Raw genomic sequence first — 17,503 nt, 5'->3', positions numbered from 1 at the left:
ATCACTAAATTGTTACAGTACTTGACGCACACCTGGTTCTGAGCTCTTTGCACACATGACAAAGTTAAACCTCACAATGGATGATAGATAACCATCTCATATCCCCACTTTACAGATGAAGAAACTGTGACACCAAAGTGAAGGTGACTTGCCTAAAATTAGCTGAGAGTGGCTGGGTCTCTATTCTTAAGGACTTGACTCTATTAAGGAATATGAGATGGGACAGTCTTTGGAGTCAAACAGAAATGAGTTTCCACCTGGACCCCACAACTTACTATATGTATAAATACATGTATATGATATATATATATAACATGTATGACATATATGTGTTATATATATATATGTTATATTTTATATGTGTGTATGTGTGTGTGTGTGTATTCCAAAAAGTAGATACAGTCCCACGGGTGTTGAGGTTGGAGGGGAGGCTGGATGGTAGACCAGAAGGCAGAGCCCTGCTTCCGCATTCAGTGGTTGTCCTGTCCTGTGATGTTGGGAGCCTGCCTGCCCTGCAAAGCAGCAACCAGGAGAAGCATCTGCAGCCCCAGGGCCACTCACATGCGGAGCTGGGCTTCCCCCCACCTCCCAGACAGGGAAGAGTAGAAGGAGGGACACGGAGACATGTTGAGACAATCAAGTTATTTCTGAGCAAGCCCAGCTTCCTGTCACTCTGCCAGGGCTGGCTCGTGTCTTGGAGGAGCTGAGTCTTCTCGGCAAACTAAAACAAACCCCCAAATCGGCCGGGTTTCTGCAGGGGGGCCCACGGGCAGCCAGGAAGCCGGGGAAGGCCGTCCCACCGCCGGCTTCCGCTCCCAGCCGCACGTCCCCCGCCGCGCTCCCGGGAGCCGAGCCTTCCGCCTTCAGCCTGGGGCCTCCTCGCCCGGCGGCCGCTCCTCACGGCCTCCAGAGGAGGTCTGTCTTCCTGGCGCCTTTGATTCTGGGAGGGCTCTGGCTCAGCTGCTCTGACTGTGATAAAGGCGGTGTCACCAGAAACAAAGGAAGCGGCTTCATTTCTCCAAGCAGCCACATTCCAAAGGGCGGCTCCACGCATCCGGGGGAGTCTGTTTCCTCGGGGGGCTTGAGTGACTCTGGTCTGCGAAGGCACCGAAGCTGGGACAGCAGGCAGGCCCAGGATGGGGGACGCCCCCCTCCTAATCCCAGCTCTGCCACCGGTCTGCCCTGTGACCTGGTGTGAGCCATTTTCCTTCCAGATGTTAGTTCCCGCACCTGTAGAATCAGGGAGGTGGGCTGCATCCATTCGTGTTCTGAATGCTGGCATTCCAGAGCGGTGGTTCTTAAAGTCACACACCGGTGGGTCACCTGGGCCCACCCCTATCCCCAGAGCTGCTGGTTCGGTTAACATGGGGTAGGTCTGGAGAACTTGCATTTTTAACAAGTTCCCAGGTGATGCTGATGATGTTTGTCAGGGACATAACTTTGAGAACCAGCTCCAAGGAAACATTATATATTTAAGAAAAACTAGACTTTTTTATATGGATTCTAAGTTTGGGCATGGCATCCTCATTTCATTTTTGCCAGTTTCCAATAGATTTTTGCATGTTATAATGTAAAATACAAAGATTGGCCTAATATAGTCTGGTAATCTATGTCTCTGCTTCACCTTCATAAGTAGCTACAAACGGAATATCATACCAACTAGATGCACAATTAATGGACTTTTCCATGAATTGGGTTGGAGGTAAGTGCTAACACTGGGAAGATTGGCAGTGGCTACCCAGGCTTGAATGCCCTGTGACACGTTTCTGAAATACAAGTTAAGAGTATGTACAAGAAGAAATTGCATTTTTAAAATTCAAAATTATAATCCTTAACTTTATCAAAGCAAATCATGATTAGGTCTAGATTTTGAGTGTTTGTTGTAACCTGGTGCATATTCAGAGCTTAGTGTACACTTAATCTCACTTGATCTTTATGCCAACCCAGTGGGGGAAATGCTACTATTCTGGTCTATTAGGATCCTTGGTGAAATACACTGAGGCTGAGAGGATCAATCACTTGTGATAAAGAAAGTCTCAATCCTGAGTTTGTCAGACTCTGGATCAGTGGTTCTCAAAGTGTGTCCCTGACTAGCAGCATCAGCATCACCTGGGAATGTGTTAGAAATGCAACTATTCGAGCCTCACCCGGACCTATGGAATCAGAAAGTCTGGGGAAGGGGGGCAGAAATCTCTTTTAAGAACAAGCCCTCTAGGTGATTCTGGCACATGCTAAAGTTTGAGAATTGCTGTCTGGAGATCAAGCCTTTAACCACTGTGCAACCCACTTTTCTAAATGTGTATTCTGTGGGAAATCAGATAATGCTTAGTCATGGTGCTTAAGGAACCATTAAGCCTTGTGTCCCTGAGCAGATTGAAGTTAAAGACCAAGTTCATCATGCTGGGTATGGGCTTTCTGTACCCACCCGAACAGCTCAATCGATCATTGTTTCCCCCATGCCCTGCCAACCACATGTGGACCTTCCTCAATACTGTTTTCATTTGGTCCAATTCCATGAATGGGTATTTGAATTCGACTTGCCTTTGCCAGTGTAGATAAGATCCATATTCATCTTCAGTCTACTTTAATTTATAAATATGTAAGGACCAGTCTATCACCTGATGTGGCTGTCATACAGACCAAGCAATCTGAGGGAAAGAAAAGAGAGCGATTACAGACACATCTTTATTGTTAAACTGAAAATCTTCAGTGACGGCAACCTGATAAACTGATAAAGTAACTAAGAGCAGAATGGAGACTGCAAAAATAAATTCAGCAGATTTTATTAACCAAATTTTATTAACCAAAAATTAATCTTGAGAGATAAATTAAGGGAAATTTGGTAAAGATGGTGAACTAATATACTCTCATTTTATTTCCACCCCCCACTCCAAAATCTTGAAAAGTTGCAGAAAAGATATCTTACAGGGGCACCTGGGTGGCTCAGTTGGTTAAGCGACTGCCTTCAGCTCAGGTCATGATCCTGGAGTCACAGGATCGAGTCCCGCATCGGGCTCCCTGCTCGGCAGGGAGTCTGCTTCTTCCTCTGACCCTCCTCCCTCTCATGCTCTCTGTCTCTCATTCTCTCTCTCTCAAATAAATAAATAAAATCTTTAAAAAGAAAAAAAAAAGAAAAAAAGAAAAGATATCTTACAAAATCAAGAATAGAATGAGAAAACAAATACATATCTGGATAGTGGACCAGAAACTATGAGGAATCCTTAAAAGACTAAAAGTAGGGGCGCCTGGGTGGCTCAGTCGGTGGAGAATCTGACTCTAGGTTTTGGCTCAGGTTATGATCTCAGGGTTATGAGACTGAACCCTGCATTGGGTTCCATGCTCAGCACAGAGTCTGCTTGAGAATCTTTCTCCCTCCCTCTCAGCTACTCCCCGCAACCTATGCTCTCTCTCTAAAACAACAACAAACAAACAAAACAAAACAACAAAAAACTAGGCTGAGGGTAAATGGGATTCGTTTGAAGAAGGAAACTAAGGGTCAAATTCACACAGGAGAGGACTTCTACAAAAGGTGGGTGCAGCTTGCCAGGTGTTTGAAGCCCAAAGGTGGTGAGTGTGGGAGCAGGAAGGGAGTCTGGGAGATGAACAGGGTGATCAGTTGGGCAAAATAGGAGCAGCCAGGGCTGCAGACATTCCCCCCCTTGCCCACCCCTTGCTCTCTCCATCAGGTGAGGGTGCCCAATTGTCTACCTGAGCCCACGAGTGAGAGTAGTGACCTGAGTGTGTGGAAATGTGCAGAAGAATAATGGGTAATAATGAGTGGACACTTGGCCTGATGCCTGATCCCAAACCTCTGCTGCTTGGTCCTAACAAATATGTTCTAGCATACAAGAATACCAAATTCAAAGATGAGCAGATACCAAGAATCACCAGGCACCCAAGAAAGGCCAGGACCAGTAAGGGAACAAAATACAGTATTTGAACATGTTCACTCCTCCCCATAATTGCCTTTTATGATATGATGTGGTCAGTTCATCATTTTTCTTCCTGAATATGATCTCTGTGGCATAGGCAAAGCCACATTAAACTAATTTTCCCCCAAGCAAGGGCAAATTCAAACTCCTCCCTGGCTGTCTTTCCAGCGATGGGACATCCAGACCTGATGTGGGAAGTCAGGAGGAGGGAGAGAAATACAAAATCTCTCTTTTTCTTCCAAACCCCGTTTGATGGAAACCATTTCATTTTTTACAATTATAGTGAAATATAAGATCAAGGTTGTTTTTGTGTTGCATTTTATTTTTACAGTCTGAAAAGTAACCACTGGAAAAGAGAAATTGGATATATAACTCGCCAAATTCTGAACAAACAAAGGGGAAAAAATATTACTGGATCAACCCACTGAACTAAAAGAAGGTAAAGCAGGAATACTAGAAACATGATAAATACAAAACATGAAATAAGTATATGACCAAACTTATCAGTTATCAGACTACATTAAAAAAATAAGTAGGCTAAACTTACCTACTCAAACACCAAGTACCCAAGAATGCTTCAAAAGGCAAAATTTATATGTGCCTAAAGCAAAATGACTCAGAAAGGTTGATATTTTGACACTTAGGAAATGTGCAAGTATCTAACAAATACATTTTATGTCAAATATAGGGGGAAAAGTCTAAAAATGGTATATGAGAAAATATATTTGTATTCATAAAATAAATAATTCCAAATTAAGACATTATAGTCATGAATATTTGCATTTTAAATGCTGGTTTTAGTACTGGTTTCAAATATTGAAGAAATTATGCAAAAATATACAACAGTAGATAATGAAATGGTTTGGTGTCAAACAGTTGTAACACATTGCACAAAATTTTGCAGATCAAAGAGATAAAAATAAGGATATTTATATTACTAGTAATATAATTGACAAACTTGACATACTAGCTACAAAGAAAGTCTTGTAAGCCACAAAGAGATAAAACACATTTTTAAAAAATATTAATATGTTCATGCAATATTTATAAACATTTGTCATGAACTAGGCCCAAAAACTTTCACAAGCTCTATTTAAATAAAGTAGAAATTCCACCAGCCTTATTGTCTGACCACAATGTAATAAAATTAGCAAGTAAAGACAAAGGATGACAACAATATTTAATAACATAGAAATTGTAAAACTACTCTATCAAAGAACTGCAACCCCAGAGAAGGATAGTTTTCTTTAAATGTAAATTACTGTCCCCCTCCTCCAGATCCCTTATCAATAATATAAGTCATAGTTGATTTTATTGGACTTTGACAGGATAGTTAAATGCGATGCTATTAAAAAGTTTCCAAAGCAAAGGGGTGCCTAGGTGGCTCAGTCACTTAAGCGTCTGCCTTCGGCTCAGGTCATGATCCCAGAGTCCTGGGATGGAGTCCCGCATCGAGCCCTGCATTGAGCCCTGGATCAGGCTCCTTGCTCACCGAGGAGCCTGCTTCTCCATCTGCCCCTGCTCTTGCTCTCTATCTCAAATAAATAAATAAATAAATAAAATCTTAAAAACAAAAAGTTTCTAAAGCCTAGAAAGTTTTTAGAAATTGTCTTGATTATAGAAGGCCAACATCACACTGAAGCCTGAACTTAACAGTAATAACAATAAAAAGTATTCTTAGAACAATTGCACTTATAAATATAGATGTAACATTTATTAAGGAAATATTTTTACATTAAACTCAGGAATATATTCAAAGAACAAAATACCATGAACTAGCCAGATTTATTCCAAGGGATGTGGAAATAATTTATTAGCATGAAATATGTTAACATAATTTGTAACAACAGTTCATTAAAGGAGAAAATCCCCAAATTATCTCATTTATTGCTTAAGTGGCAGATAATAAAAATCAACGACTGCTCCTGTGTTTTCCTGACATTATGGAGTGTCTGGTAGAAATACCCTGTTTACACCGTACTTAGCTGTGAAACACAGAGGGATCTGTGGCTAAGTTGGGACTAAAATGAGGATATCCACACTCAGTATCAAGTCTTAGCATTGCCATGGCCTCACATTTTTAGCTACTCACAAAAGGAAGGAGAAATAAGGAAATCATACAAATATTGGAAAGGAAAAAAACAAAATGGTTATTATATTTAGGTAAGACTATCATGGTTCTCTGGAAAGTAATCCACTAATATATACACCAAATGCCATTTAACATCCCATTAATATGTCATTCCGAGTTTTCATCTGGAAGAATTACTGTCCAAATTAGCAATACAGATGCTGAGCTAAGGGTCCAGGCACAGAGAGGTTATCTTAACAGATTTCGGTCTCTGTCATCATGCCCACCACTGTGTGGAGGTGTTCTTGAGAAACGGTGCAGAAGCACATGTAAGGATATGTACGTGTAGAGAGGTCTCCTTAAATCTCTGGGAAAAGGAAGGATTGGCTAGGGAATGTGTTGTGACAACCTACTAACCATTTCAGGGGAAAATAGTGTTAAATTCATACTTCATACCAAAATGAATTCCAGATGGGCTAAATATTTTAATGTTTTAAAAAAGAAGAAATCATGAAGGCAATAGAAGAAAATAGAGTAAAATGTAGTATGAAAATCTGGTGTGAAAGTTCTTTCTAAGGACACGAACGAAAATCTGAAATAAATGTAGGAAAAGATCAATACATGTTTATACATAAAAAATTAAAATGTCCTTTGAAATAAAACCAAAACCTGCCGGATACAAAGTTAAGAGATAAGGAAAACTAGGGGGAAGGGGCAGGCAGGAAGGGAATTGCCAAATACATATAAAAAGATAAATATAGCTATTACATGAAAAAGTCTTATAAAACATTAAGAAAAAGGTAAACAGCTATCTTTAAAAGTGGAGAGAGAATACAAACAGGCAATTCGAATAGAATAAAATGAAATGCAAATGACCAATAAATATGAAAACTACTTAGTGAGATTTAATTCATAGCCCCGAATCAGCATAGTTTAAAAAGAATCTTTTTTTTTCTTTTTTTAAAGATTTTATTTATTTGACAGAGAGAGACACAGCAAGAGAGGGAACACAAGCCGGGGGAGGGGGAGAGGGAGAAGCAGGCTTCCTGCGGAGCAGGGAGCCCCAATGTGGGGCTCGATCTCAGGACCCTGGGATCATGACCTGGGCCGAAGGCAGACGCTTAACGACTGAGCCACCCAGGCGCCCCAGTTTAAAAAGAATCTTAAATGTTAACAAGGACTCTGGCCATTCTTGCTCATAAACTGTTGCTGGCAACAGCATTACAACCTACCTGTAGGGTCATGGGCAGGAATTCAAAGCACATTTCCCTGACTAGGAATTCCAGCTTCAGGAAACGGTTCTAAAGAAATAATTCAGGAAACCATCATGGTACTCTTTTTTTCTTAACTGAAAACGAAAAGGACATATTTAAGTGCCTCTCAATACAGGATTAAGGTAACCTCTGTTCTATAAAATACCATACAAAAAATTACATATGATACAGATCTATATTTACTAACGTGAAAATCTATCCATAATGACTACTAAGTAAAAAATCTGATTAAAGAATAGCATGCATAATACGATGAAAAAATAAGATGTGTGTGGATCTATCTAGAAACATATGACTCCAGATGTTAATATTTCAATTATGGTGCACTCCTGTTGATATAAGGAAATACTTACTCATGTAATATAAAATAAAAAGACAAGTTGGATGTAGAATATGATCTCTAGCCACCTCTCCTCCAGAAATCTCCCTCTATATACAATATGGATTTTTATTTATTTTTTTAAAAGATTTCATTTATTTATTTGACAGAGAGAGACACAGCGAGAGAGGGAACACAAGCAGGGGCAGAGGGAGAGGGAGAAGCAGGCTTCCCATGGAGCAGGGACCCCCCATGACCTGAGCCAAAGGCAGACACTTAACCACTGAGCCACCTAGGCGCCCCTACAATATGGATTTTTAAATTGCAAGAGAAATCACTAAAATATTAACTGAAATTTTCTCTGGGTGGAGGGACTTAGCAAAAGTGTTATTTTCTCCCTTGAAGTTTGTATCTATTTCCTCAATTTTCCAAGGTGGGCATGTGCCAATTCTGTAATTTGAGGGAAGCATTAAAATAAAGGGGGGAGGGAGAGAACAGGGGGTGGGCGGTCCTTACCTGCCCCTGCATGTACCCCCCCCCCCCCGCCCGCCCGCCCGCCGTAGAACCATGGCCCAGGAGTCTGGAGCAGGAGTCCGGGAGCGGAGAGGGCAGGCGCACTGCCTGAGCCCACACCATGCTGTCACAGATCTGGCGGCCTGTGCTGGCAATGCATATGCCCAGAGAGCTGACCCACACTGGGAGTCTTTTCCCAGAGAAGCCTGGCACCATGGAGAGAATCCCTGAAGCAGTCTGCGTAACAATCTAGTTCTGCGAGGTCCAGCTCTTTAGAGATGTGAGCATTCAGGGTAAAATCTTCCATCTAATGGTGGGGCAACGGGGATATTTTAGAGATTTATTTATTTATTTTGAGAGAGAGAGAGAATGAGTGAGCAGGGGGAGGGGCAGAGGGAGAGAATCCATAAGCAGACTCCTCTCGCTGAGCATGGAGCCTGACATGGGGCTCCTAGGTGGGGCTCCGTGCCAGGCTGGATCCCAGAACCCCGAGATCATGACCTGACACTAAACCAAGAGTCGGCCACTCAACTGACTGAGCCACCCAGGTGCCCCTAATTGGGATATTTCAAATTCATCCCAAAAGATTGTTTTATGTGCCACATTACACAACTGTGTACTCACATTACTTACTATATATTGCGTGTATATAGTACCTATATATTGTACATGCATATATATTGTATATAGAGAGAAATGTTCTGGACACAGGCTCTGCTAATATTGTGGGGTTTTGCTAAAGTAATTTCTCTCTGCCATCCACCCTTGGAGGTCCATCCTCTATCTCTGGGAGGGGTGCTGTAGGCAGAGTTCCTCCCGAATGGGAGGCTATTTGCAGGTCTGTCTCTCCATCAGCTGCATGTCCACTTCCTTTCCTGAACACACGCATGACCTGACCTGCCTGAGAGAAAGAAGGCCAGGGTCTTGCATCTTTCTAGAGTCTCTGGAAGATTGCCAGTGTTCAGTAGAGTAAGGAAATTCAGCCTTGCCAGAAGTCAAGGGAATGAGTGATGTAGAGGTAAGAATGGACACGAAGGAACTCATCTAGAAGTAGAGTTCTTGAGCCCCCTCCCCCCCCACCCACGTTCCCATGTCACACGGTCTAACTTCTGTTATTGCCCTTTAACCACAGGCTGTGAATCCTTGTGTTTAAATCATGCCCCGGACACTGAGTTCCCTGATGGCCACGGTCACCTCCATAGCACAGGACCCAGCACAGAGCTTCGTTCATCTTTGAGCCTAAAACTGTCCATTGGATGAATGCATGAATGAATACATAAATACAGAAACAAATGGAGAGGTTTTTAGATCTAGAGATCACCCTGCAAATCAATTATTACTGTTCCTATTGTGATTCCTGGCCTACTTCATCAGGTATTTGTCTGGCTACTTTTTCCTTGAGGAGAAGATGCCTAACTGCTGGTTTCTAAATGACTCAGGATCTGGCCAGTCTTAATGACAGACATGCCCCCAGGCTGGAGCCTGTGATCTTCTCCCTGGAATGATATGTGGTCAATGGTTTTGATTTTCCAGGGCTGGTTTCATGACTGGTACTTCTTTACTTGAGATGTAGCTAAATTAACCACCCACCATTACTGGAGTTAAGATCTCTGTGGCCATGGTCTTAGGGATTGTGATGGTCATGATGACACTAGGAATGTGTGTGTGTCGGGCTGGGGGGGGGTGGCTTGCATTCTATCATAGAGAAAGAGCAGCTGAAGAATGGCCAAGTCACTCACAGCCATCTGCTTCCGGCTTCCCTGGACCTAATTAATCTCCTGGTGTCAGAAATCTGTTGGCCCTGAGCCATCTGCAGGGGAGGCTGGGGCCAGCTCAGTGAAGCAGGCAGAGTTGGTAGCCAGCCGCCAGCATAGGGAGTCAAGGCTTGGATAATGAAAAGAGAGAGAAAAGTTGAGAGCCTGGAATATTCCTAGATTCTTGGACAGAGTAGCAAGTGTCAAATGGGTGGTGATGCTTGAGAGAAGAGCCCATCCCAAGATTTTTTTTAATGGCCCCAAGAAGGAAAAAATGAGGCCTATGCCAAAGTAGCCCAAGATAATTGTCAATGTGTAAGACAGGATACCAGGGAAATCTCTGTTGAAGGGGTGGGTGGCAGGAAAAGGGAAGGGATATCCATTGCTGTAGAGGCGCTCAGGGCTTCCATCTGAGGGCGCTGGGGATCCTTCCAGATCAAAGCACTCAATGTATTTACACTGTACTCAGTTACAAATTCTCTTAACATAACGTGTCAAGGGGAACATGGCATCAGAAAGTGTCCCAGGACAAAAATACCTATGTTGTATGATGCATGAGTGCTTGGCATTATTCCAGCTCTCTGTATTTGTTACTGTCATCAAATACATTGGAAAATCAAGAAATAAAGATACTTAAATAACTAGGTGTTCTCTCCCCGCTCCGGCTCATCTCCCGCTCCCATCAAAGCCACGACCCAGGGGCCTCTGGTGCTGGGAGGCTGGAGGTGGTCAGAGGAGGCAGTAGAGGGGAACTCACCGGGTTATCCGTCAGAGTGATCATGTGTGAAGAGCAGTTAATTGGTCCGTGAAGTGCTTCCATTGCTACCCCCACATAGCACAAGCGTTTCCTCTACATAGTGACGCAGTGTTAATAAGGTACAGGAAGCCAAGTATGACTCCATAAGTGATGCCAGTCCGGGGCTCTGCCCACGTGGGCCTCCAGACCACCCCACTTGGGGGCCCAGCAGAGGAGATGTGAAGGTGCCTCCCACCAGAATTATCGGGTGGCCTTGAGCCAAATTTTAATTCAAGCTGTTGACTCTCTCGGTTCTGCATCTGTAAAACGAGAATAACAAGATGGTTTTTAGGACTGGGCAGGTACAGATCCTTTCGTATAGCGTCTTGCCACGTACAAGCTGGCTGCTGGCAGAACCACTATTATTACTGCCCTGAAACTGTCATTCTTTGAACAGGGAGGTGACATAAAGCGTCATGTGCCTAAGGCAGCTTTGTTTATTGACAAATATTCGGAAGACAATAAAAAACAACTAGAACATTTTTGAATTAGAGTCCAAAAATAGAGAGCAATCCTCAAACAGAGAAAAATAAAGTTAGACAGAAAGGGGGTGCTACGTATGAACCGATCGAGGTACAGAACAATCCTTTCTGGGGTTTATCACTGTGAGTCAAGGCCACGTAGAAATAACATTTCTGGGATAGTCAAGGTTTTACTGCAAGACCAGTAAAGGGATTCAAATGGGACTACTAAGGATATTGAGGGAAAGAGGGGATTGAATTTTATTATCAGTAAATTAGAACATTTTACCCCAGAGGGGTGGATAATGATGAAATAACTCCCTCTGCCCCTTTAAAAGTCACGAAACAGGACTGGAGTTCAAATAGACACATCAGAAACCGCGAGAGCAAGAGCACTTACGAGACTGGGGTGGTGGGATTTGACATGGAAGGGACCCCTGGAAAGGGTTCCCTTCTCAACCAGAGGCCCAGAGGACATCAATCCATGCCCCGAAGTGCTAGGAGATGCCCAGGGACAAGAGGGTCGTCCACCCAGTCACTGCACACCCTGGAGGACGGACGACAATAATCCCCCATCTCCATGTGGACAGCACGGGGCGGGGGTGGAGGGGCTTATACCTTGTTTCACCCTCGGGGTCTCACTTGATCCCACTTCAGCTCATTTTAAACTTCTAAAAGAAATCGCGTGAGGCCTCGGAGGCTTCAGGAGATCGGCTGGCTGGCTCAGGAGAGCGGAGAGTCACTAGCACAAATCACCCCCTTTCCCTCCTTGAGACCTCCTGGTCTGGCCGTTGCCGCACACGGATACCGGCTGGGAATGAGTTGGTACCAGTTCAGGCACAGCCCACAGAAGGCAGGATGGCTGAGCTGACATGAAGAGCAGGGAGAGGGAGAAGAAATGTGGAAACTAATACCCTCAGTGTACAAAGTGCAGTGGAAACAGAGTCTGTGAAAAGTAAGCAGAGCCAGAAGCTAAAGGGTGCGTGTGTTAAAGGTACGATATTACCAGCAGAAGCACAAGAAGTAATGATGTAACGCTACACGTTCAAGGAGCAGAGGATGGAAGGGGTAGCTAGTGAGGGAAGAAAACCCCGTAGGTCCCCAGCAGAGTGTGCAGGGGCAGATGGACAAGGCACAAAGATGGATCGAGACCAGCAGAGGTGAAGCCTGTTACATAGGGCTACAGGGGTGCCCTCAGAACAATTACCAAGGGCAAGTGAAACATCTCTGCTGGTTGGTTCTGGGCTATGGAGGGGTCTGGTGAGAATTGGCCACTTTGTATTATAAGCCCTTCTTTTTTTTTTTTTTTTAAAGATTTTATTTATTTATGTATTAGAGAGCGAGAGAGAGAGAAACAGCATGAGAGGGGAGAAGGTCAGAGGGAGAAGCAGGCTTGCCGCTGAGCTGGGAGCCCGATGCAGGACTCGATCCCAGGACTCCAGGATCATGACCTGAGCCGAAGGCAGTCGCTTAACCAACTGAGCCACCCAGGCGCCCCCTATAAGCCCTTCTTAATACTTGATTTGTTAATTATGGATGTGTATTACTTTAATTTAAAAAATGACCTAGAACCAATTTGCTGTACTTCTGGCCACTTTGTATTATAAGCCCTTCTTAATACTTGATTTGTTAATTATGGATGTGTATTACTTTAATTTAAAAAATGACCTAGAACCAATTTGTTGTACTTCTAGGACAGAGATATGTCCTGTCTTCTCACAAAGAGCATTTTGAGGAGAAATCCCTCAGGATATTGTAAATACTACGCTTGCCATTTTTGACTCCCAGGAAAATCATTGCTCACAACTCTTTGTTTTTAAAATATCTGTTTTAATATTATTTAGGTAGAGTAAGGCCAACAGATCAAGGATGACTGCCATTGACAGGACAGTTTGTTACTCACAGTTCCCAGAGGAGAGGACATCCACATAGGGCCACACAGTGTGGCGCCAGGGTTGATGAGGAAGAAGAAGTGGAGGGGAAAAGGGGGTAGGAGCATTTCTTGTGGTTTCTGTCAGAAGGATTGGCCAGGTTGAATAATTTCAGCAGGCTGTGGGCATAAGGACTGTCCCCAGTTGTCTAGTACCTGGCCCTGGAGTGATCAGGGCAAGTGGGTAGTGGTCCAGAGGATGAGAGCTGTTGAAGGGAGTGGGAAGGGGATGTGGGCTAGGAATTTTGCATCTGCACTGCATTCTGTTGGTTTGCATTCGACCACACGTTCAAAGGCAAGTTATATGCTATCTCTAGGAAGTCCCTAACCCTAGGAGGGGCAGGCCCTCCAGGCCACCAAGGCCCAAAGATGTCCATGCATCAGCATAAGGAAAAACTAAAGACATGGTTAATATATCTTTTAAAATGGTTTTTTTTTCTGTCCAAACACATCCAGTGTCTATTGCCTGCATCAGTAAAATAATATTAAAAAGAAAGTAACCACTGCTAGATATTGTCACCCCAGGTGGTGGCTCACAAGGGCCTTTAGCCCATTAACCATCATTGCTGGGTGGTGATACAGTCTTCTGTTTATACCTCTGCTATTTGCCCAGCATTTCCCATCATCAGCCTATCTGCCTCTGAGCCAGAACCACACACAGGGCCCATCCAGCGGGCAGCGTGTCCTAGGCGTGCATGGGATGAGTGATTCTGTTGGCCCCAGGCCTTGTAGAGCAAGCAACCTTCTGGTTTGACTTCAGTCCACTCTGAGAAAGAGAATACGCCTACGCCACCCAGGGGACCGTGAGACATCTCATACCATCTCAACAATTGATACTTTGGCTATCTATCAACTTTTAGTGCTTTTGCTGTGCACGAGCTAAGTCCTGCTCCCAACCCTTCCTGAGGCCTGTAGGAGTAGGGGATATATTTTGGGACCTCTAAACAGTTGTCTCTATGAAAGCTGCGGAGTCCCATCTGATGTTTTATCTGCGTGCTCTCATGTTGTTTCTATCAATCATTTGGCAATAAGGTCATCGGTTAAAGCCTAGAAATAGGAAATAGCTGGTGACATAGAGTGAAGGCCTCACCGCAGAAAAAGAGAAGCAGAGTGACAGCTTTGCCTTGGGCCCTCCGAAGCTCGGTTATGTCTTCATAACACAAACACATGGAAGAGTCCTCTGCCTTTAAAAAGAAAAAATCTGGGGGGCGCCTGAGTGGCTCAGTCGTTAAGCGTCTGCCTTCGGCTCAGGTCATGGTCCCAGGGTCCTGGGATCGAGCCCCGCATTGGGCTCCCTGCTCCCCGGGAAGCTTGCTTCTCCCTCTCCCACTCCCGCTGCTTGTGTTCCCTCTCTCACTGTATCTCTCTCTGTCAAATAAATAAAATCTTTAAAAAAAGAAAAAATCTGGAACCTACTAGTCCTTTTCATTTTTCCCAGTAAATCGTTGGCAGAAATCTTCCAAACTGTTTACTTAATAATTTGTTAAAAAGTATAGTTTTGCAGCTGGGTGATTTGTTTATTTTTTTCCCCTCCGAGAATCGAGTGTTACATCCAGAGCTTGCTTGTTAGGATGGAAGCCGTGTGGTCAATTTGGATTTTGATGAATGTCCCACCCCCACCCGAGGCTGCAGGAGGCTTGCTTTGGAGGCCTGTCCTGGCTCCCCCCAACGTTGGCTGTCATGTCCCCTTTTCTGGTCCACTGTCTAGTTTCCGTGGTCTGCCATTGGGAAGTTTAAGGGGGGATGGCACACAACCGTGTGTGTGGCCCAGGTACACGGGGGTTGTGGTGTTGCTCCGCTCGGGGGAGCCTGGCTACCTAGAGAAAGGGAAATAAAATCAGTTTGTAACAAGCAAAGTCTAATGAACTGTGGCCTCTTTTAATCATCAACAGTTTAGCCACTGAAAACATCACGTGGGACAAAGAATCAAAGAACTTTTAGATGAATAGTCCATATGGTTTTATATGCACGGGAGAGGGAGGGAGGGAGAGAGGGAAGGAGGGCGGGAGGGCGGCCAGTCGGCTTCCTGCGAGCTGGTGTGTGTGCGTGGAGTCGGTTCAGCTCTCCACCCGCCCATGTGGCCTCCTGGCCCCAGATAAAGCTGCCCTCACTATGCCTGCGGTGGACAATTCACTGATGATTCTGGGTGACATGAGGTACATTGGGGGATGCTCTGTCCACAGACGAAAGCCCACAGGTGGGAGCATCAGCACAAGCACCCTCGTCCAGTGGCGACATGATGGGGGATGGCGGGCCTGGGGACGGAGGGAAGCATCCACGTTTCAGCTCTGAAAGGTCCAGACGTCTCTGTAAAAAGTTGGCTGCCTGGTGTGACTGGGAAAGACCAGAGACTTGGCCCTGGAAGGTTGGGTCTGGAGCTCTGTTCATTTCATCTCTTTTTTCTCCTGTGGGGAAGACATTTGAGATTGTGGAGTTGGCTAAATCCACGGGAAACAAGACGCTTGAGCTTAACAGTGCGATCCAGGTTTGAGCAAACCGAGCTCACGCCCTGTGAAAACCTGCAGAGGAATTTTCACCTCATGACGTGTCAAGGTGAAAAGCCACTAAGGAAACCAGAGAGGGTGGTACCAGAAAGATGTTTTCTGCCTCAGGGGCCAAGTGGCTTCCCTTCAACCATCAGCAATAGGAGCCCTAGAAGGTTTGTTTCTGAGCAGCCGATTCCCAGAGGGCCCCCCACGGCCTGTAGGTGCTCACCCTGAGACCAGGAGGGTGGTGTGTGCACGGGACCCCATCGGGAGGGGAAAGGCAGGCCTGAAGAGAGGAGGAAGGGAAAACCCCCAAACAAAGTGCAAACGTGAGCAGTGCAAGGACTGTGGGTTAGCCAGCGTTCCTGCCAGGGGGGGCAGAGAGAGAGGGAGAAGCTGAGTGGGCCCCAAGCTCTCCCATGGCACCTTCCAGCCACTTCACCCACTGGCCTCAGCTGCAGGCCTTCACATTCTCCGGTCCCCTGTAAGAGCGCCCTCTGCTGGTCATGGCGTCTCCTGTCTGGCCAGCAAGCTGGCTGCTTTTCTCAAGACTCAAAGCTGGGGAGAGCACAAACCACTGATCACCCGATGCGTGCATCTTGCCTTGTGCCAACCACGGGAAGAAACTGTCCCGCCTCTGCTCGAACACCGGCAGGGACAGGAAGCTCCATTGTTGTCAACTCAGACCACTGGAAATATCTTCCCTATGCTGAGCCAATACCTGCCTTTTGTTGCTCATTCCACTTGTCCTAACGCTGTCCTCTCAAGCCACCCTGAGCAAGCACATTTCTGCTTCTCATGACCACCCTTCAGGAGTTTGAACCCAACCATCAGCTAATCCCAGTCCTTCCCCTCTTTCTAAACCCTCTTAGGTCCTCCAGCCATCCCCGTGGGAGGTCATTTCAGCAGCTGGATCCCTCACTTCTCGACACAATCCACTCCTCAAACACCATCCACTCCTCAAACACCCTGTAAGTAGAGTCTGACCAGTGCCCAAGATGGATGTCACTTCCCGGGTCTGGTGACTGGACCTGGAACACACAGGTCGGGGGGTCACAGCAGTTGATGTATCACAACCTGAGCACTTTTTTTTTTTTTTTTTTAAGACGGGGGAGGGTGGGGGAGGGGCAGAGGGAGAGAGAGAACCTCCAGCAGACTTCCCGCTGAGCGCAGAGCCCGACACGGGCCCAATCTCATGACCCTGAGATCATGACCTGAGACAAAATCAAGAGTCAGATGCTCAGTGGACTGAGCCATCCAGGCGCCCCTCACAACCTGTGCACTTCTGATACACTTTAAGTTTATGTTCAAATTTAATTCATTTATATATATGCTAATTAATCCCACCCATTAATCTAGCCAGCAAACATTTTTCTTTCTTTTTTTTTTATTAGTTTCAGGGGTAGAATTTAGTGATTCATCAGTTGCACACAACACCCCGTGTTCATTACATCACGTGTCCTCCTTAATGCCCATCACCCAGTTACCCCATCCCCCCACCCACCTCCCTTCCAGCAACTCTCAGTTTCCTAGAGTTGAGTCTCTTACGGTTTATCTCTCTCTCATTTCATCTTATTTTATTTCTCCTTCCCTTCCCCTATGTTCATCTGTTTTGTTTCTTAAATTCCACATATGAGTGAAATCATATGGTATTTTGTCTTTCTCTGACTGACTTACTTCATTTAGTATAATATCCTCTAGTTCCATCCACGTTGTTGCAAATGGCAAGATTGCATTCTTTTTATGGTGGAATAATATTCTATTATATATATATTTTATATATATATATTTTATATATATATACCACCTCTTCTTTATCCATTCATCTGTCGATGGACATCTGGGCTCTTTCCATAAGTTGCCTAATGTGGACATTGCTGCTATAAAATATTGGGTTGCATATGCCCCTTGGATCACTATGTTTGAATCCTTTGGATAAATACCTAATAGTGCAGTTTCTGGGTCAT

General features: G+C 44.8%; 1 long non-coding RNA gene across 2 annotated transcripts in view; it reads left to right on the top strand.

The window, feature by feature from the left end:
* The window catches only part of LOC123846641 (uncharacterized), a 68,630-nt gene that overhangs the window by 1,025 nt on the left and 50,102 nt on the right, over window positions 1–17,503 (top strand). For both annotated transcript variants that reach the window (XR_006791334.3, XR_008506370.2), the window contains exon 2: window positions 16,409–16,507. This is a non-coding gene — a long non-coding RNA (uncharacterized LOC123846641). The remainder of the gene's footprint in view (window positions 1–16,408; window positions 16,508–17,503) is intronic.

The sequence above is a fragment of the Mirounga angustirostris genome, unplaced genomic scaffold (genome assembly GCF_029215605.1).
Source record: "Mirounga angustirostris isolate CCGP_5_RB_7025 unplaced genomic scaffold, mMirAng1.0.hap1 SCAF_6, whole genome shotgun sequence".
Taxonomy (NCBI): Eukaryota; Metazoa; Chordata; class Mammalia; order Carnivora; family Phocidae; genus Mirounga; species Mirounga angustirostris.
The sequence above is the reverse complement of the archived record's forward strand: the minus strand, read 5'-3'. Positions and strand labels throughout refer to the sequence as shown.